Source organism: Mus musculus, chromosome 7, assembly GCF_000001635.26.
Source record: "Mus musculus strain C57BL/6J chromosome 7, GRCm38.p6 C57BL/6J".
In the NCBI taxonomy this organism is placed as follows: domain Eukaryota; kingdom Metazoa; phylum Chordata; class Mammalia; order Rodentia; family Muridae; genus Mus; species Mus musculus.
In genome coordinates this window covers 67810477-67831707 of record NC_000073.6, presented here as the reverse complement: position 1 = coordinate 67831707, position 21231 = coordinate 67810477, and the positions used below count along the sequence as shown (strand labels likewise).

The following is a 21231-nucleotide window of genomic DNA, read 5'->3' as shown; positions in this document are numbered from 1 at the left end:
CGTGTGTGTGGCGGATGAGTGTGCCATACATGTGGTGGGTTCTTCACCTGTGCAGGTGCATGTGGAAGCCAGAGGCTGATCTCAACATAGCTTCCTCAATTGCTCCCCAACACCTTTTTGTTTAAGACAAGGTCTCTCTCTGAACCGGGAACACATTGTTTTGGCTAAACTGGCTGGCCAGAAAGCCCCGAGAATCCATGTCTCAGCCCCCTGGTACTGGGGTTTCAGGTCAGGTCTACACCTCCACATTGTTAAAAACACAATACAAACTAAAATATGGGTATTGGAGATTTTTTTTTCCATTCAGCAAAATCTTATTTTTTGATATTTAAAAAAAAACTTTTTTATTATATTATATTCGGACTACAGCTTCCCCACCCTCCCCTCCACCCAGCATCTCCCTCCCACCTCCCCTCTGCCCCATGTCCACTCCCCCTCAAAAAAGATGGCTTTCCAGGGACATCATTCAAACATGACAGAACCAACTGCAATAAGACCAGGTACATACCATCACATGAAGGCTGGAGAACGAAACCTAGTAGGAGGAAAGGGGTCCTACAAATAGACAAAATAAGTCAGGGACAGATCTGCTCCTACTGTTAGGATTTCCACAGGAATACCAAGCTACTCCGCCATAACACATATGCAGAGGACCTAGGTCAGAACCCTACAGGCTCCCTTATCTCTGAGAGCCCCTCTGAGTCCCAGTAGTTGACTCTGTGGGGTGTGTTCTGGTGCTGGAAATCTTAGCTCAGGTCTTCTGAGCCATCCCCCAGTCCTCCAAGTCCGGTCTTAAAAAGAACCGATGATCAGCCCCATCCTTGTTCACACTTTGTTAATTTTACTTTTTGCCTCCGTATTCTTCCATGTGCATCTGATTTTAAACTTCGCATTTCCAAACATAAAAATCTCGGCTTTGCTTGCTTCAGCCCTTCGAGCCTCCAGTAATTCTTACCTTGAGAATGCTGTTTGATACCTCCAAGTCCCAGTTACTTCATATCACCAGCTCTTCTGTCCCAGAGGGCTGGGCACCCTGACATGCAAAAATCCACACTAACCTGACAGATGACTCAATTAGTGGGTGGAAAATCCATCCGATGTTTATTACAACAGCCTTGTCAGGGTGTGGTCTTCCCCAGTTGAGAATGCAAAAACCTGGTTTCTGTGAGGTCTTAAAACTCCACTTGGCGTATTGAGATTACAATACATGCTTAGCTCAGACTGGCTCTTTTACCAAGACTTAACTCTTCCCTATAGCCGAAACTGGTTCTGCTGATGGAGGAAATTTTGGTTGGCTCATTGTGGGACTAGATGCTCACAGCTCTAGCAGTTTCCAGGAAGCAAACAGCATAAAACCTGGAAAGAGTTGGGGATACAGTTGATGGCAATGGATGAAAAGAGAACAAGATGAACCCAGACACTAAAGAGCCAGCGTGGGGTCCCTACTCTGCCAAGAAACTAACTGTGGCCTTACCTTAGTCCCACCTCCTCTCCCGGTACTCAGTTCCTTCATTTGAAAGATGAAATGTATTCCTAGTTTACTGGGACCAGACTTATTGAATATGCTAGCTGGAGAAGAATCTGCAGTCCTGTCCATCTTGGGAGTGGCTAGTCTTCACTTTCCCTCTCCTTCTAGAGCATTGGGCTTAGTGAGAATCCCAACCTTTGCCACCTCATGGGGCAAAAGACTTGTCTGTATAGTTAAATCTCTTCAAGCGTTGTTTGAAGAGAAACTAGCAGTGTGTCTGTTGGGAGACTCTAGGCATTGAAAGTTTATGTGGAGAGTGGAGTCCCGTGCAGAGAAGGAACCTGTCCTGGGTGTTTCCAACCTTATGACATTGGGACATGGTACTGCCATCTACAAAGTTCACACCTGAGGACCGTGCAATCCAGTTACAGAAAGAAAAGAAAGAGCATGAAACTGAAAGTCCCACAAGGCTGCAGGTAGGCTTACACGTTATGTAGGCTGCATTCATAGTGATCATGGGTGGGGGTGGGGCTGCAGGTTAGACGTGCCCTTGCCTTAAACTATTATTGTTAGATGGAAGTGTTGCTTGGGTTACCTTGTCGCTCCTTGTAGACTGATCATCGAGGTTTGAACTCTTGTCTCTATGAGCCGCAAACTCCCTTTGATGCTAAACGCATTTCTTGAAGCGTCAGTCTGATCCCAAGGATGTGCTGACAGGTGACAAGGTGCGGCCAGTTTCTGAATGACAAGCCTTTGCTCAGCCCCTGAACAGCAGCAGTGATCTCTCAGTGGATGGAACCTTGGAGTGCTGTATGTCTGAAGCACTTGTCCTGGCTGTTACAGCAGAGGATGCGACTGTCCTGTCGTTGCCTGCCCACCTAGAATCAAGGTGCCACATCTGTTTTCAGACGTTTATCTTGTTGAGTTATTCATTGTCTTATTTTATTTTGTGTGTATGTGTGGTGTGCTGCTGTGTACATGTATGCACACATATGTGTTTATAGGTGCAAAGGCCCACGTGTGTAAGGCCAGAGGTCAACATTAGAATCATCCCTGGTCACTCTCTTACAATCATTATTATTTTTTAAGACAGGATCTCTGAGCACTGAACCCAGAGCTTGCTGATTTGGCCAGACTGGCTGGCCAGGTAAGTCTTGGGCATCCTCCCGACTCTGCCTCCTAGTACTGGGATCACAGTGAGGCCATTGAAGGGTACTGAAGTCACCATGGCACCTGTCAATGTACACGTTCCCAGAATACAAAACATCAGGAACTTGAATTTCCCTCCACTTCTCCTGGAGGAAAGATCAGCCAGCCCTGCCTGGCTGCGTGTGATGATCTGAACAAAGGCCCTTGTGCCTGCATAGCGAGCACTTCACCATGGAGCCTTCTCCCAAGGGCTCTGTGAGTTAGTTATCAGTCCAGACAGCACTATGTCTTTCTTCCCTCTTTCCTCATTTTCTTACACACACACACACACACACACACACACACACACACACACACACACTTTCTCACCAAGATTCCCAGCTAGATGCCAGTTGGACCTATCAGGTTCTCCCCTCCAAGAGCTCCGAGGAGGAGGATTCGGCTTCAGATGCTGGATTCGGGACTTTATCCAGATGCACAAATCTTTCTTTAGCTACAACTGACTCCCCTTATAGCAGACTCCATTCCTAGCTCTGCTTTTTCTAATAGCTGAAGCCAACCTCTCAGGAGAAGGGTGCAAGAGAAACCATCCTGCCTGGCGCATAGAGAAAGCTGCTATCAAAGTCTACTATAAGCTTAATAGCATGTAGCCCCAGGACCTATGATACTTGCTTGCGTGCCCTGAGTGAGAGTCGTGCTTCCTAAACATATATCTTCATAATGCCCTGTCCCCCAGCCCTGCCCTGGGGCCTACCTTTACCCCACTGACTCCCAGAAAGACGACTCTGAGGTCTGGCTCCTAGCTGTCACCAACTGGGCTTTTCTTGTCCCCAAACGGTAGGTGTAATGACAATCCTCTGGCTTATTCAGGACCATGTGTAAGCAGAACCAGGCTTGGCCACTCCAGAGAATAGAGCCTGGTCTTTTATGAGCCTCAGGTCAGAGAAGGAACTTCTGTGCTGGGTGGCGTCTTCTCTAGCCAGGTCACCACAGGCATCTCCACCACAGTGACATCTACCTCGTGTGTTCCTGGTGTATGTCACTTCAGGAACGTGAACTCACTCCCCCTCCTCCCATGTCAGCACCCCAACATCGTAAGGATCCTGAGCATCAGGTTGTTCTTCTGTGACCTGTGCTCTGTTCCCACAGAAGAAACAGCCACCTTGTCCTGCTATTTCCCCAGAGTGATGATTCGGCTTTCCTAGTCTCCCGATCCCAGATAAGCACCCTGGACTGTACCATTCCAGGTTTTGTCATCTCGGAGAACTACTTGATCTCTAATTATAAGTGAAAGAAGGAAAAAAAAAAAAAAAGCAGTGATTTCCCTGATAGCTAACCGACTGCCACATGCCACTGCAGAGACCAGATTTACCCTCTTACATCCACTGGGGGTGCAAAGGAACAGGCGATTAGGAAAGAACACACTAGAAACAACAACCCACACGTATCATTAAACAAAAATGTGACGGGCCTTGATCGCAAATGTTGTCGTCTCTCAGCGAGGGCATGCCCGTACTTTCATTAACCCTGGGGACCGGAATGGCAGCTTCTCTAACGAGGTGCCAGGGTTTAGCCAAAGCTTGCCTTAATGAAAAAGGCAGGGCCACCTACTGGGAGCTCCTTCTCTGTGACTTCATTCTTTAGGGTGCTCAAGTGCAAATCAACTTGTTTACCAGGATCAGCGTGGCCGTGTTAATGAAGTCTTATTTGTGTCATGGCAGTGACAAGTCACTTGTGTCAGGCTGAACTCTGGAGAGGAGAGAAGCTGAGAAACTTGTATTTCTGTCCTGTAGTTTCCATACAGATGTTTTTGGGCCCACGTTGGTACAGTCAATACTCGTCTTTTCTCCAAATTGTGTGTCCGTGGTGGAGAAAAGCCTTGTTACTGTGCAGAATGTGGTAAACAAAATTACACTGCGGGCCTTGAGGAGGCAAGGAAAGCAAGGAGCATTGAGGAGCAAGCACTCGGACGGGCGTACCCTCACGGCCAGCATGTGGTTTTCATGAAAGGAGAGCATGAATACGCAGACCCTAATTACTGCTTTGAGTTGACAAAGTATAGTGAATCTATACAGAAATGCGGCAGAACAGCTCTGGCTGTGTCTCGAAGCAGCTTTCGAAGTAAATATAGAAAATTCCGCATGCATGGGTTTTACATAAGATCGTTTTGAAGGAAGCCAGAGAGTTCATTAATAGCCTATTGAGTAGGCCTGATGGAGAGCCAACTATATTTGGTTTTGATGTTTTATAGTAAGACTTGATGAACTGCAATCTATAACCCAGGTCCAGCCTATCACTTACTTGTAAATAACGTTTTTGTTTTGTTTTGTTTTGTTTTTTATTGGACAACAAGAGCAAAAAGAGCCGTATTCATTGTCTGTGGCTACATCAAGCTATAATGGCAAAGCCTGGTAGGTCTAAGCAAGACCTGAAATATTTACTTTGTGTCCTTTCAGAAAATAAAAATCGCTAGCCTGTGGCATATTGGAAACAGCTGTGTCAGAGAAGGTTCATGGACTGTTGTTGAGCCGCTGGCTAGACGGAGTGGGGGGGAAAGTCACGTGCCTAGATCACAGATTCAAAGAACAGAAATGGAGCAATGACTGGAGAAACTGGAACTTGAGGTTAGGAAGTGAATTCTGCTGTGAGCAGGTCAAGGAGAGGGCTGTGTGGGCTGGGTGTCCACTCTTTAGTGAGTGGAATATGAGGCTAATCGGAAAAGCTCACAGGTTTCTGTAGGGGCGTTAAACACTTTGTCGACTCGTGGGATCTGACTCACAAACACATCATGCCAGCATCAGAGTTACATTAGAGCCAGTCGTAGCTTTGGAAGCTGAGGTGGGAAAGAGGGGTGTTATCTTTCTCTGGCTACTGGTGGGGTATGGTAAGCAAGCCCTGCATTCTCCAGCCCATGAGACTCAACATGAAGTCATTGCCTGCATTTGTACTGTGACTGTGACTCCGGATAAAACTACGGAGAGGTTTTCTCATGCCAAGTGGACATATTGCACAATAGGGTTCATTATGTTAAGTCAGTGCCTACCTGTGTCTGGATTCAGTAGCTAGCGCCAGTGCTGTGGTAAAGTGGCTGACTGTGCATTTTCCTGACAAGGGGGGATCTGTGAATCTGAAAGATGGCGGCATAAGAAGCTCTAAGCAGACCCGGAATAGTGTGAGTGTCAAGACGGTGAGGAGTCATTATCTCAGCTCAGTGTCCCTGGGCCTTCTTAGTCATGCATTGACTCTTAGTTCAAAGACCCAGTAAAACTTTTATTACTGCTTTCTCTTTCCCTGTGTCTTGATGAGCCTGGCCTTAACCAAGGGAGGCTCCTGCTTAGTGACAATAGTGACAGCAGCCAACCCAGACTGCAGACATTGTCCTCAACAGCTTTCCACAGGCTGGCTCCTGGGGTGCACACAGAAGTTGGATGGGATTAGTACTCCCATTTTATAGATGACGAAACCGAGGGTAAGCAGCTTGCTAGGGCATGGGTAAGCCCACCAGTCTGGCTCCAGAGTCTTTAAAAGCTTTTGAAAACAGACCTCAGGCACATAGAATTGGATTAATTACAATTCTCATGCATGACACACTTTCTCATGCATGGGCTGTCTTTTACTTGGATAATTAAAGAGTCACCGATCATTACATACAACACTGACATGCACACGTGCAGATGCGTGCGCACACACAAACACAACTCATGCACACATATGCACACACCTTGGTTTGGCTCCCTTGGAAGCAGGCCAGAAGTTAACAGGACAGTGGGAAACGAGACAGAAAGAGGGTGCCCGTCCAAAGTGCATTCTTAGGCAGCAGCTACAGGGTAAGCGGAGCTTAGCCCTGGGGCAAAGTGAGAAACTGGCTTCAGAAGGGTCTTGCATTCCTGGAGTAAGGGGGATGGGTGGCTAGCCACCTGTCAGTACTCACTGACAGGTTCTCCAGGGCAGATGTATGGATCTTGATAGAAGCCAAAGACCTGGGATCCATGAAAAACCAGGGTCCAAAGCAGTATTTCATGATCATATATAATACATTTATGTTATGAGCATATACATATACACACATAGTACACATACACATATTCTTTATATCTATCATATGCCTATTACTGCAACTCCTGCGGAGGTTTAAAAACATTTTGTGCTAATTGTCTTATATATCTCTACTAGCACAACTATACTGTATCAGCTTCCATACTGTGTCCACTTGGAGAGCCACCAGCCACCTGATATCTGTGTGCACCAGTCCCACACACCTACAACCCTTTCTCTCCTCTCTCCAGCTCTGTCCATTAGGGTAACTCTTTGGTACTAGAGCTAGTGTTCCATAAAAACAGAGGAGCCCTCAGTTTTATTCTGAGGAGTCCTGGGGAATGGGGAGAGTGAGTGTGTGAGATAGAGCCAACTCAAGCCAAGGAAAATCCCCAAGAGTCCATCATCGCAGACCAGAAACATTGACTTTCATTCCCTTCAGGAGAACCCTGTGCAACCCTTTGGTTGGTCAAAGGGGCAAGGCGCTGAGCAGCTAGGCCCTGCCTTGGAACTCCACCGCTGCTGGTTGCTGTCGCTCCTGCTGCTGCTGCTGCTTCTGCTGCTACTGCAGTCAGATCCAGCAGAGGGTGTGAACAGTTTCCTGGTGCCTGAGAGCCTGCCACAATCTCACACCCAAGTCAAGCTCACTTCTCATGTTCCCAAGTTGAAAAGCAGCTGAACAGATGGTGGCTGACACCTTTCTCAGGAATCCTGGAAACTCACCAGTCTATACCCACTGAGGCACAAAAAAAAGAAGAAAAAAATCTGAAAATGTGCTGTAGAAATAAAGTGAAGACTGGAAAGGGGTGGGCTCAAGAGAAACCCTTCTTCACAGAGTGATGTGACATGTGGTGGTCCCCATGCAGGTTCACAAAGCAGGCACCTGGGGACAGAGACCGGGAACCTGCACTCTCCACAGTGGGAGGTTGGCTGTAGCCACGAGGCAGACACCAAACAGGACCCAGCCAAGCCTGGTCACTCAGCAGTCTCCTTCCTCCAAGCGCGGAGATGAGCTAGAGCTGAACCATCCACATTTTTATGCCCCCAAAATAACATAATTTCTTCCAGGTTCTAGACGTAATTTTAAGTTGTAAAGCCAGATCACATGCATGTGTGCGTGTGCACACACACACACACACACACACACACACACACTAAGGAAAAAGAAGAAAAGGAAAACCAATGCACTGTACTGTACCAGAGCTAAACACACTACAAACTAGGTTGGAGTTTAGTGCTGAAAAGCCAGGCAGGGACCTCAGAGGGGAAGTAGAAAGTCAAAGTTGAGAATGTCTTTAAGGTGAGTGAAAACCGCAGCTTAAACCATGAAACAATGCCATAGAAAAGTGTCTATCCCTGCTTTAATGCCAAGTGAATTTAGATTTGTCAAAACAATAAATAGGACAATAATTCTACCATGAAATCTGAATGAAAAAAAGAAAAAAAAATTAAAAAGGAAGGCCATGACTGCTCCTAGGTGTGGTGGGGAAGAAGGTTTATTGTAGGTAAAGGGAGAACACAGCTGGGAGAGTCCAGAGCAGACATGACCCTGAGCCTGGCTATGACAGGGGGAGGGGGAGAGGCAGGAGAGTAAGGAGAAGACAAAGGGGAGCTGGGCAAGGAAGATGGCTAGATTATAAAGGGAAGGGCAGCCAGCACCTGGGCTGGAGAAGTTTAGGGTAGGGGACAAGGTGTGCCAGGCAGCCTGGGACACTTTGATATGTTAAATAGGCACCACAGTCAGTCATCTGTCAAGACCTAACAGAATCCAAGACAGCATTCCAAATTCCGGCACCTCTTTATTAAACTTGAGCCATGTCCTCTACATTGGCTTAGTCCTGGTAACATGGTGTCTATATTGGGTTGTCCTGTTAACATGGTGTCTATATTGGCTTAGTTCTGGTAACATGATGTCTTTGGGTTACTCCTGGTAACAAAAATTTAGCCCTAAGGGATGAGGTTTTGGCTCTTGTAAGTTTTGAGAAACTTACAAGAAATGAAGTGAATAGAGACATCACTTTGATTTTCAGATTTAGATTTATACCAACTAACCCACTATAAACATAAAATGTCTAGGTGAAATATATATTGTTTTGAAAAGTATTAGGAATTTAAGAAATCTGTGACTCTCTCTCTCTCTCCCTCTCCCTCCCCCTCTCCCTCTCCCTCTCTCTCACTCTCCTCTCCCCGCTGCCCTGTGTGTGTAATGTGTGTGTGCATGTATATTTGTAGGCACTTGTATGCACAGCATGTATGCATTCGTGGAGGTCAGAAAACAACCTCTGTTGTTGATCCTCAACTTCCTCCTTGTTAGAGACAGGGTCTCTGTTGTTCACAGCTGGGATTATGGCCATGTGGTGGCATACATGGCTTTATATGGGCTCTAGAGATCGGAATTCAGGTCCCCCTTTTTAAGACTTAAATTTTTTTATGTGTATGAGTGTTTTGCTTATGTGTATGTGTGTGCACTATATTTATGTCTAGCACCTTCTGAGGCTGAAAGAGGACACTAGATCCCCTGGATCTGGGGATATAGACAGTTATAGGCTACCTTATGGATGCTGGGAATTGAACCCGGATCCTCTGCAAGAGCAGCAAATGCTCTTCACCACTGAGCCACCTCTCCAACCCAGGAACTCAGGTCTTCACACTTGCATAGCAAGAGATTTACCCACTGAGCTGTCTTCCAGCTCCTTGGATTGGATCTTGAATGTCACTGGGCCATCTAGCTCTTCACTTACAGAAGCACAAACTGTACTCAAACAAGTTGTGCAATTTACTTCATTTTACCGACTGACCGGCAACACTATAATAAATACCTGAGATAATCAGTGTATTCAAAAAACAGGTTTATTGGGGGCTCACAGTCTTGGAGGTCTCAGCCCATGGTTGATTGACCCCATCACTTTGAAGCCTGTCTTGAGATCGTAGTCCACCATGGCTGGAATGACAGGCTGATCAAAATCGTTGCTCGGTGGGAAGATTCCAAATTCAAAATGAAATGCATAAGATGATCTTTCGGTATATAAAAAGGAAACAGGCAATTTTCTTTTTTCAAATTTTTATGTGACACTAAGGAATGAGCTGGTTTTTCGCTGGTGCAGTTGTTCCTTTGTGTCTCTGGTGGGCCGATTGCACGGCCCCTGTATGTAACAGTTTGCATGGACCCTCAAGTTCTCTATATCAAGAGACAAAAGACATGTATATAATTGACCCATGCCCTCCTGTCTGCCTCAAATTATCTCCAAGGTATTCATAATATTTGATAAGATTTAACTCCTGTGTAGACAGCGGTTCTCCAGTAATACAGCTGTATTATTGGAAAGCACTCTGTGCGTATTTCTCATAGATGTTTTTGTTTCAGAATTCCCATTCAAGTTTGATTGAACACATAGGTGTGGAATCCACAGATACAATGAGCTGAAGTTGTCTAATTGTTGGTGATAACGCCAACAATTCCCTCTGGTCTTCAGTGTATGCAGTAGCAAGAATCTTGAGGAGGGGGAGGAATTCCTGTTTGTCTTAACCAAGACAGGGTAAGGACTAACCAGTCAAAATTCAGAGTGGCATCTTGAATCATGGAAGAGGTTAAAAGTCTTGTTCTAGTTCTAACTTTGCTATAGAGTTTTGGAGGGAGGTTTGGTTTGGGTGGTGATAGGGGTGGTGTGTGTGTGTGTGTGTGTGTGTGTGTGTGTGTGCATGAGTGTGTGTGAGTCTGTGTATATGTGAGAGTGTGAGAGTGTGTGTGCATGTGTGTGTGTGTGTGTGTGTGTGTGTGTGTTACATAAAAATGGATTAGTGAAAGCATAAAACCAATGTTTTAGAATGGCCATTTTGACCATATCAAAGGGCACTGAGATATATAGACTTTGGGTCTGGTTAATTTTTGTGTGTAATGCTTTTTATTTGCAAGGTTTTTTTATATTAAAGTTTTAATAAAAAGATTGAAGATAACCTAAATACAGGGACCTCTAACAGTAACAGATAATCTGGAAAAGAACTACATAGGAGGTCTACAGAAAAGGGATGGAAACAACAAGTGGGTAGGTACACTTGACACACAGCTCAAGAGAGAATTTATGAATGGGAAATGCTCGGGAAAACATTTTTTTGACTGAACCAAAAGATGGCTGCATAGTCAGTTTGGGGCCATCCTGGGCTACATGAGATGCACAATAGAGGGCCCAAGATAGGGAAGATGAAGTAAGGTTTAACACGTAGTTAAGCAATCCCTGAAGACAAAACAGAGAGGTGACACAGAAATTGTATTGAAAGAGACTATGGCCAAGGGGGAAGCTGAAGAAATCATTCAATAATGAACCCTAAACAGAATAAATAAAAGAAATACAAACCTCAATATATCAAAGTGAAGTGTCAGCAAACCAAAAGCAGAGACCCAGAGTAAAGACACTATGACAGGCAGACACACCATCACCATCCGCGTTTTGTCACTTGTAGCAGGAGATGTCGTCAGACTGTGGACAAGGATATCATTGACTGCGTAGATAACACTGAGTGATAGGCAAGGTCCTGCCCCGGAGAGAGCTGTCTGCAAAAAGAAGACCAAAATAGGAATGGGTTTTCTTCCAGGGCTTCTGTGGTCAAGCAGTGTCCCCCGTGACCAGTTGCGCTGGCTTCTAAACCTCCCTTTTCTAGGAGTGAGCTCACTACAGTCATGGTAGCATCTTAATGAGCAGAAGGATCCAGCCTTGGCTCCCACGGGAGGATGGGGATTACAGTATCAGAAAAGATGGCGGCCTGACATGGTAGTTTTAAGAATAAGAAAATAAATTTGCTTTCAGAAATGAAAACTGTGGATGTGCCTTCAGTAACATTCACTAAAAAAAAAAATGTGTTTTGTTTTTTTTTTTTTTTTTGGTCTGTTTTTGAGATGGGAATCTCATGTAGCCCAGGATATCCCTGAACTGACTATCTAGCCAAGGCTGTACTAGAACTCTTCACCCTTCTGCCTCTACCACACAGTGTTGGGGTTACAGGTGTGTGCTACCTGGCTGATTCGTTAGAAGGAATTTTAAAGGCAGAGATATATTTGTTTCAGAAAGAAGACAAAGAAGGGATGAAGAGAGACTGGGGAGATGTCTCAGTGGGTAAAGCATTTGCTGAGCAGACATGAGGACCTGAGTTCTAATCCCCAGATGCCATGTAAAGCCAGTGGGTGGTGGTGCTGTACATTAGTAATCCCAGAGCTCCTACAGTGACATGGGAGCTCCATGGGGAAACTCATGGGCCAGTTAACCTGGTGTGTGCGGCACCATCAAGAGACCTCATTCCAAATAGGGTAGGAGATGGTATCATAACCTGTAGGACTGAGGCTGGCTGACGGTGGGAGGGGAATAAGTGTAGACCGTCAGCCATTTAGCGTGACAAGGGAGGATGGCAAGACATGTAAAAAGGCTTCTTTTCATATTTCAACTAGTCATATTGGTAGTAGACTTACATGTCAGTATTCTTATTGTGTGCGCTATGGGATCAGTTCACAGATGATGGAGATGTTGGGGTGGGCCAACTCAGAGCCCTAGATCTGGATCTGGGTGGTAACTGAGCTAGTCAGCCTGTGGGCTCCCCCTGATCTACACCATCAGAGTGAGCTTTCCAGCATTTCCCCAGCCTGCCCACCCAGAGCCACTGCAGACAGGAGCAGTGGGGTCAGATCTCCCATGCTCAGGCCCTCTTGGGAAGGTGGGACACTAGGGCCAGCTCCACTGTGCTTCCCAGGCAAGGCTCAGGGCCCATTCTCACAAGTCATGAGTACTGTCACCAGTGAGCGGTGGGGCCAGCTCTCCAGAGTGCCGCAGCCAGTGAGAGGCAAGGTCGGTTCTGCACAGCCCCTGGACATCTACATGGTCCCAGGTGGCTATTCAGACCAGGAGCATCCCCTATGGTCTCTAGTTATTATGAGTCACAGATACCCACACTGACCCCTGCTGCTGCATGGCCACAGACCCAGACGTGGCCCTCAGTGGCAGCATGGGCTGGGACTTCACCAAGGCCTCAGGTGTGGGACAGACTGACGACTCACATCAGGCTGTTCCTCTTCACCCTCGAGTCTCCAGTTCCATCTCTCTTCATGATGCTCAAATTGTTCTGCTTCTCTTTTTCTCCCACGTGTCTACCACATATTTGCACATTGTAGTGGCTCCCATTCGACATGGGCCACGTGGCTGGTGGGTTCTTGGATGACCTCCTCTACCTACTTGTGACAGCAAGTGAGCCTCTAGGTGTATACAGCCCACCTATGCCATGTGGTGGCAGGCAGGCCTCTGTGTGTCTGGTGTTCAATTTTTTGAGTTCTTTATCTCTTACATTGTTGAAAAATCAAAATTCATGACACAGAGGGAAAGAGTTACAGCTATAAAATGGAAGTAAATAAAATCTTGGTAGTTTTGAATTAGACCAGAATTATCAATATTGACTCATGATATATTTTATCTTCAAATATATTTGTGTATATACACACACACATATATATATATAACACATACATACATACACACACACACACACATTTGTATTTGTGATCTAGTATGTTGGAATTAGAAGAACTCAGAAGTGTGTGTATTTAGCCCCTTTGCAAACATTACTGATCATCGACCTGGAGAAGTGTCTCTACCACTGGGACTGTATAGCCACAAGGATTGTGTATCCAAGCACCATCTCTCTCAAAGGAGCCAGGACTTCTTCGATAAATAAATGACTTCAGGACTGGCCCAGGAAATAGAACAATAAGGAGAAGATCTTGTCCTAGTAAGAAGCAAAGACCTTTCAGAAGGTGCTCTGAAACTGCCAAGGGGGGGAAACAGCAATCAATAGCTCTGTGCAGCTGGGAAGCCTATGGCCCCATGGATGACAAACACGGTGAGGTTTATACCCAGTGGTGCCATGGCGGCTCTTCTGTCTCAGGGATGCTCAGTAACCACCTGAGAGGACTTAACACACACACAATAGTTGAGACTTCATGCCTGGTACCGTAAACTTAACCAACTACCGGCAGCCATGGACCCTCGGGGAGAATCTACTACAGCCCTTTCCTATACTAATAGAATTCCCAACTGCATCCTAAATACTTAGCTTTAGCCCGTCAGGTAAATGTAGCTCTCGACTCTAACCAGACCACTTCTTTGCATTAGATGGCGACCATCACACACACAGACCCACAACTGTTCAAAACGCAGAGCCCCTCGGACTGAGGTGCCCACCTCCAGCTGATACATCTACAACACAACACTGCACTTCACCAAAGACTCAGGGACACTGAAGGAGAATGATTGTCAGAGCCGGAGGACCAGGATGTCTCCCAAGAGATAGTGTCTTCTATCTATGATAGGGAAACTGCACCCATGATGTCTTAACAATATGGTACCCAAACTAGACCTACACAGTGACACCAGGTGACATGCCGGTGGGGACAGAGGAGATCTCATAAGGCCCAGCCCTGGATGAAGAGCTGCAGGCAACTAAAAACTGCTAAGAGACTAGAGAATCAGTCTTCTGGGACCAGCCCTGGGTAGATTATCCAATCCACATTGATCAGCCCTAAAATACGTACGCATATAAGCGATTCTATATGGACTCAGTGGGCTGTATTTATACATGCACATATACACATCTGTTTATAACAGTAATTAAAGAAGAGGTCATGAATGTGAGAGGGAGCGAGGAAGCCATGGAGGAGTTAAAGGGAGTGATGAGGGTGGGCGGAAGTGATGTAAAATACAGTATTCAGACATGAAATTATAGAAAATCTAAAATGTAACAAAACAAAACAAAACCAAAAAATAGTGAAGAAGCTGCTGAAGACCTCAGCAAAGCAGCCTGAAGTAGATGTCACCGCCGAAGCTGGGACAGCCTAGACTGCAGTGACGATGTTGGATCAGGTGCGGTGGCACACACCTTCAGTCCCAGCAAATCTTGAGGCAGAGGCAGGTGGAGCTCCACGGGTTCCGATTAAAAATAAAGATGCTCACTGACAAGCGTAATGACCTGAGTTTGTTCCCTGGAACCTACATAATGGAAAGGAGACCTCCAGACCACCACACAAATGCCACAGTGTCCAGGTTACACCCCCCACCCCTAAAACTAAAACTAATCCAAACAAACAACCAAACTGAAAACTGGCGGAAAGAATTTCAAAATGTATCCATTTACTGTCAGCAAGTAAATTCCTGGTACCACAGTGTAAGACTCTGAGGCTGGTTAGATTCCCCAGTGCTGGCCTTTTAAACGAGTGATGGAGATTTAATAAATAAATAAAGGAATGCGATGGAGGCCAAGCGCTAGAGGACTTAGGGCAATTGGGAGCAGGAAGTAAGTGCGGAAAGCTGCTGGCGGTTTCTAAGAAATACGCCTGTGCAACCAGTGCAAGGATCCCTGGGACGTCACCTCTAGCTGTGTCAAGTGCAGAGGATCCAAAGAAGAACAGGCAGTCAGGCTGTGGTGTGCGCATGTGTGCAAGGCTGGAATAACACTCCATAGCAAAAATAAAGCCTGAAGTATGCACACACGACCTGAATTAGTCTTAAAAACATCAACCCAAAGGAGGCAAGGACTAGAATATATGATTCTGTGTACACATATGTGTTAGGACTGCACGATTCATCTGTAACCCCCGCGGTGATTACAACCGCAGCTTTGTGACTGGAGTTGCACGCAGGTCAGGAAATACTGTACTTTTTTCTTTTTCCTTTCGCTTTCTTCCTGTCTTTCTCTTCCTCCTCCCCTCCCCTCCCTCCCCTCCCCTCCCTCCCCTCCCCTCCCTCCCTTCCTTTCTCTCCTTTATGGCACATGCTCGTGAATGTGTAGATGTGTGTATGCATGTGGGGACCGGAGCAGGATGAGGCGTCTGTCTGTGTCCCTTTCTCACTGAACTAGAACAGGCAGGCTGCCAGCTGGCTTTGAGGATCCACCGGTTCAGATTCCCAGCGCTGGCTTCTTACGTGCGTGTGGAGGATTCGAACTCAGGTCCTTTGGCTTACATAGCAGGCACTCTTACCCACAGGACCATTTCCCCAGCCCCAGCAAACATTTTCTGTCTTGAGTCCTGGTTACAAGGATGAACGCACAGATTAAAAATCAATGACATGAACACCTAAAACTTGCGTATTTCTAGTGAAATCTTTAGGATCCAGAACACAAGGATTAACCCTAAGGTTTGCCTGGCCATCTTCACTGAAGTATTCAATCCAAACTTTAAAACATTTCATGGAATGCAAGGGTAAGTGTTTAGAAATGTGTGCAAGAGTCTAATGCCATCTGTGGCCACTTGTTCCTTAGCAGAAGTAAAAGTAAACAAATTTTTAAAGGGAAAAATAAAGACTAAGACTGGGCTCTGGTGGTACATGCCTTTAGTCCCAGCATTCAGGAGGCAGAGGCAGGCCAATCTCTGAGTTTCAAGCCAGACTTGTCTTTAGAGTGAGTTCTGGAGGTGTAGAGTGAGTTCTGGGACAACCAGGTCTATGCAGAGAAACCCTGTCTCAAAAACTTAACAACAAAATAATAAAGTAAGCATGAGCTAAAACATATTCATTCATCAGCAGCCATGGTGGTGCCAGAGACAGTGGCCAGTACAATATGCAATGTGGGCACTGGCTGAGCACATTTAGATGGGCATTAGTTTATGTCCTTTATTTTGTTTTAAAGATGAAAAACTTATTTGTTTGGAAGCTAAAAGATGTAGCTGGGAAGACAGATTGTCAAAATCACGTGGCATTATTAAAGATGGTGGGTTTTTTTTGGGGGGGTGTGGGGGGGACTGGTGTCATTGACACCACAGCAGGAGTGAGTGACTCCTTTGACTGCTAGTCTGAGAAAGTCTGACGCTGGAGTTCAGGGCAAGCCCAGCAGATAAAGGCCGCCCAATGCAATGTTCAGAAGCAAAATGTCTCCTGGGAGAATTGGAAGCCAACAGCATACAGAGTGACAGACGCCATCGCTAGGGTTCATATTTCAACAGCAAGGCATTTGACAATAGGTACATGCAACGTCAGGCGGTGAGCACGGAGAACAGGTGCTGCCCTTTGACAAAGAGAAAGTGCTGCAGATTGCCCGACATTTCCCAGGATGGCAAGTGGCTTTTGTTAATACGGGTACCCAACAGGTGGAGTTCCAGAAAGGAATGGATTTTGCCCCAACCTTCAAATAAAGGTGCTGCTTTGAATAATGAATTAGAAATGAACTGTTTTAGAAGGAAATGCTGTGCAGAGATAATTTGGGGACAGATGTTGTCAACATGTTGCACTTTTGATTTTCTTACTAAAAAAAGCATGTGGCCCAACCCTGTTCTTTAAAAACTCGTACGTTTTTTTAAAATTAGAAACAAAATTTTATTCTTCCAAACCAAATAGGCAATTGAACACAGTCATTAACAATATAAGCCTGTAGGCTGAGGGGAGTCGGCAATGTGCTTGCTGTACAAAAAGAGGTCCTGAGCTCGGATTACCAGCGCCCACATCAAAAGCTGGGTGCAGTAGCTTGGGGGTCTTTTAACTCCAGGCTTAGGAAGCCAGAGAGTGGGGGAGTCCTGAGGTTTGTTGATCACCCCGTCTAGCTAAAGAAGTAAGCTTCAGGTATAGTGCGAGACCCTGTCTCAAAAAACAAAATAAAGAAGAGGAAGACCCCTGACGTTAATCTCTTCTTCCACATACATGCAAATTCACAAATGTCCATGCATGAACACACGGACACACATGCATCACTTACACAAAATGCGCATTCGTGGGCATGTTTCCCTGTCTGTCTCTGTCTCTCTGTCTCTCTGTCTCTCTGTCTCTCTGTCTCTCTCTCTGTCTGTCTGTCTGTCTGTCTCTCTCTCTCTCTCTCTCTCTCTCTCTCACACACACACACACACACACACACACACGTACCATTCACACCCAGATGTGCATGTCTTAATGAGCGTCCGAATGAACCTGTATTATTGCCAAAGAATTTCAATTTTACATGAAAATAGTTCTGAGGATTGGTGACGCCACACTGTGGGTGTCCTTAAAGCCAGTGAACATTCCAGCTGAACATGGTTAAGATGGTAAATTTGATTCTCCAATTAGAACAACATAAAATGCCAATACATTTAAAAACCAATTTAAACATAGCTGATTGATATCAAAAGAGATGGGAAGTTACTAGCTACGACTTATCTACTTTTTTTAAATCTTACAAAGAGTTAGGTTTCCTAAGGCATTTCCCACAAACTTGTTTGTTAGCTTCTCTTCTATGCTTCTTCCTCATCTTATCTCCCTCCCTGTGTCCTCTCACCCCAGTAGCCTCCCTTCTAATTTTATATGACCTTTGCCTCCCACATCTTCTTCATATCTCTTGTTCTCAAAGTCTCTCCCATCTTGTTTTATTTTTTTTATTTTTTTTTTTTATTTATTTATTATATGTAAGTACACTGTAGCTGTCTTCAGATACACCAGAAGAGGGCATCAGATCTCATTACGGGTGGTTGTGAGCCACCATGTGGTTGCTGGGATTTGAACTTCAGACCTTCGGAAGAGCAGTCGGGTGCTCTTACCCACTGAGCCATCTCACCAGCCCCCCATCTTGTTTTATGTTATAGCCACCACCCGTCCTGACAATACCTTCTGTGCATAAGACAACCATTAAGAGTTCTGTCTGAGAGAGCGTAACTCATGTCTTTATGAGACTGGATCTCTTTACGCAATACATGTCTGTTCAATTTCATCCATTCCTGAAAATTTGTGTTTTCTTTACAACAGAGTGAAATTCCACTGTGTTTCTATGCCACGTTTTCACTGTCCGCCAGTAGTGGACATCTAGGCTGGTCAGCAGTATGGAAGTGTAAGCTGAATAAACCCTTTCCTCCCCAACTTGCTTCTTGGTCATGATGTTTGTGCAGGAATAGAAACCTTGACTAAGACAACATTCTTCATCCTTTTGTCAAATAGTAGGTGCATATAGCTATGCGAGCTATTTCTGCTATCCTAGTCCATCTGTCCATGTGCCTGCTTTCTGCCAGTGCGATGCTCTCTTTATCACTATGGCTCTGTAGTGAGATTTGAGGTCAAGCACTGTGACACCTCCAGCAGCATTCTTTCTGACTAGGATTGGCTTGGCTATGTATAGTCTTTGGAATATATATGAATTTGTGGATGGCTGTTTTTTTTTTTTTTCCTAGCCCTGTGAAGAATGTCATGGGAGAGTTACAGTAAGTCTGAGGATTATTTTTGGTAATCCAGGAGCATCAACTGGCATCCGCTTTGCTTTCATCGTCCAGGGTCCTGATAGGTTCACTGTATGGGGCTTTCTCATCCCTGAGGTTTATTCCTTGGTACTTCATCTTTTGAAGGCCATCATGAGTGGGATGCTTTCTTTCTGACAGCATCCTCAGTAAGCTCCTTACTGGGATAGATGAAACTATGGTGTGATGTCTTCATTTTGTATCCTGAAACTTTGCTGAAGGCATTTGTTAAATGTAAGAGTTTTCTTTCAAACCTAGGATAGCAAAAAGTCTTCTCAAGGATAAAAGAACTTCTGGCGGAATCACCATGCCAGACCTAAAGCTTTACTACAGAGCAATTGTGATAAAAACTGCATGGTACTGGTATAGAAACAGACAAGTAGACCAATGGAATAGAATTGAAGACCCAGAAATGAACCCACACACCTATGGTCACTTGATCTTCGACAAGGGAGCTAAAACCATCCAGTGGAAGAAAGACAGCATTTTCAACAATTGGTGCTGACAAAACCGGTTGTTATCGTGTAGAAGAATGCGAATCGATCCATACTTATCTCCTTGTACTAAGGTCAAATCTAAGTGGATCAAGGAACTTCACATAAAACCAGAGACACTGAAACTTATAGAGGAGAAAGTGGGGAAAAGCCTTGAAGATATGGGCACAGGGGAAAAATTCCTGAACAGAACAGCAATGGCATGTGCTGTAAGATCGAGAATTGACAAATGGGACCTAATGAAACTCCAAAGTTTCTGCAAGGCAAAAGACACCGTCAATAAGACAAAAAGACCACCAACAGATTGGGAAAGGATCTTTACCTATCCTAAATCAGATAGGGGACTAATATCCAACATTTATAAAGAACTCAAGAAGGTGGACTTCAGAAAATCAAATAACCCCATTAAAAAATGGGGCTCAGAACTGAACAAAGAATTCTCACCTGAGGAATACCGAATGGCAGAGAAGCACCTGAAAAAATGTTCAACATCCTTAATCATCAGGGAAATGCAAATCAAAACAACCCTGAGATTCCACCTCACACCAGTCAGAATGGCTAAGATCAAAAATTCAGGTGACAGCAGATGCTGGCGTGGATGTGGAGAAAGAGGAACACTCCTCCATTGTTGGTGGGAGTGCAGGCTTGTACAACCACTCTGGAAATCAGTCTGGCAGTTCCTCAGAAAATTGGACATAGTACTACCGGAGGATCCAGCAATACCTCTCCTGGGCATATATCCAGAAGATGCCCCAACTGGTAAGAAGGACACATGCTCCACTATGTTCATAGCAACCTTATTTATAATAGCCAGAAGCTGGAAAGAACCTAGATGCCCCTCAACAGAGGAATGGATACAGAAAATGTGGTACATCTACACAATGGAGTACTACTCAGCTATTAAAAAGAATGAATTTATGAAATTCCTAGCCAAATGGATGGACCTGGAGGGCATCATCCTGAGTGAGGTAACACATTCACAAAGGAACTCACACAATATGTACTCACTGATAAGTGGATATTAGCCCCAAACCTAGGATACCCAAGATATAAGATATAATTTGCTAAACACATGAAACTCAAGAAGAATGAAGACTGAAGTGTGGACACTATGCCCCTCCTTAGATTTGGGAACAAAACACCCATGGAAGGAGTTACAGAGACAAAGTTTGGAGCTGAGATGAAAGGATGGACCATGTAGAGACTGCCATATCCAGGGATCCACCCCATAATCAGCATCCAAACGCTGACACCATTGCATACACTAGCAAGATTTTATTGAAAGGACCCAGATGTAGCTGTCTCTTGTGAGACTATGCCGGGGCCTAGCAAACACAGAAGTGGATGCTCACAGTCAGCTAATGGATGGATCATAGGGCTCCCAATGGAGGAGCTAGAGAAAGTAGCCAAGGAGCTAAAGGGATCTGCAACCCTATAGGTGGAACAACATTATGAACTAACCAGTACCCCGGAGCTCTTGACTCTAGCTGCATATATATCAAAAGATGGCCTAGTCGGCCATCACTGGAAAGAGAGGCCCATTGGACTTGCAAACTTTATATGCCCCAGTACAGGGGAACACCAGGGCCAAAAAGGGGGAGTGGGTGGGCAGGGGAGTGGGGGTGGGTGGATATGGGGGACTTTTGGTATAGCATTGGAAATGTAAATGAGCTAAATACCTAATAAAAAATGGAAAAAAAAAGAGTTTTCTTTCGGGTCTCCTAAGCATGTAGAACTATGTTGTCTGCAATAGAGGTAGTTTTACTTCTTCCTTATCTTGATACTTACATTTCTTTCTCCTACCTTATTGAACTGGCTAAGATTTTGATCGCAGTGAAGATGGATAATTACTAACTAATCTTACGAAA

General features: G+C 45.1%; 1 long non-coding RNA gene across 3 annotated transcripts in view; it reads right to left on the bottom strand.

The window, feature by feature from the left end:
* Positions 1-636: 636 nt before the first annotated feature.
* The window catches only part of Gm34350, a 27883-nt gene continuing 7288 nt past the window's right edge, over positions 637-21231 (bottom strand). For 2 of the 3 annotated variants that reach the window (XR_391567.3, XR_882186.2), the window contains exons 2-3: positions 11005-11201; positions 637-2346 (exon numbers count right to left, since the gene is read on the bottom strand). This is a non-coding gene — a long non-coding RNA (predicted gene, 34350). The remainder of the gene's footprint in view (positions 2347-11004; positions 11202-21231) is intronic. The other variant, XR_391566.3, reaches the window with a different exon arrangement.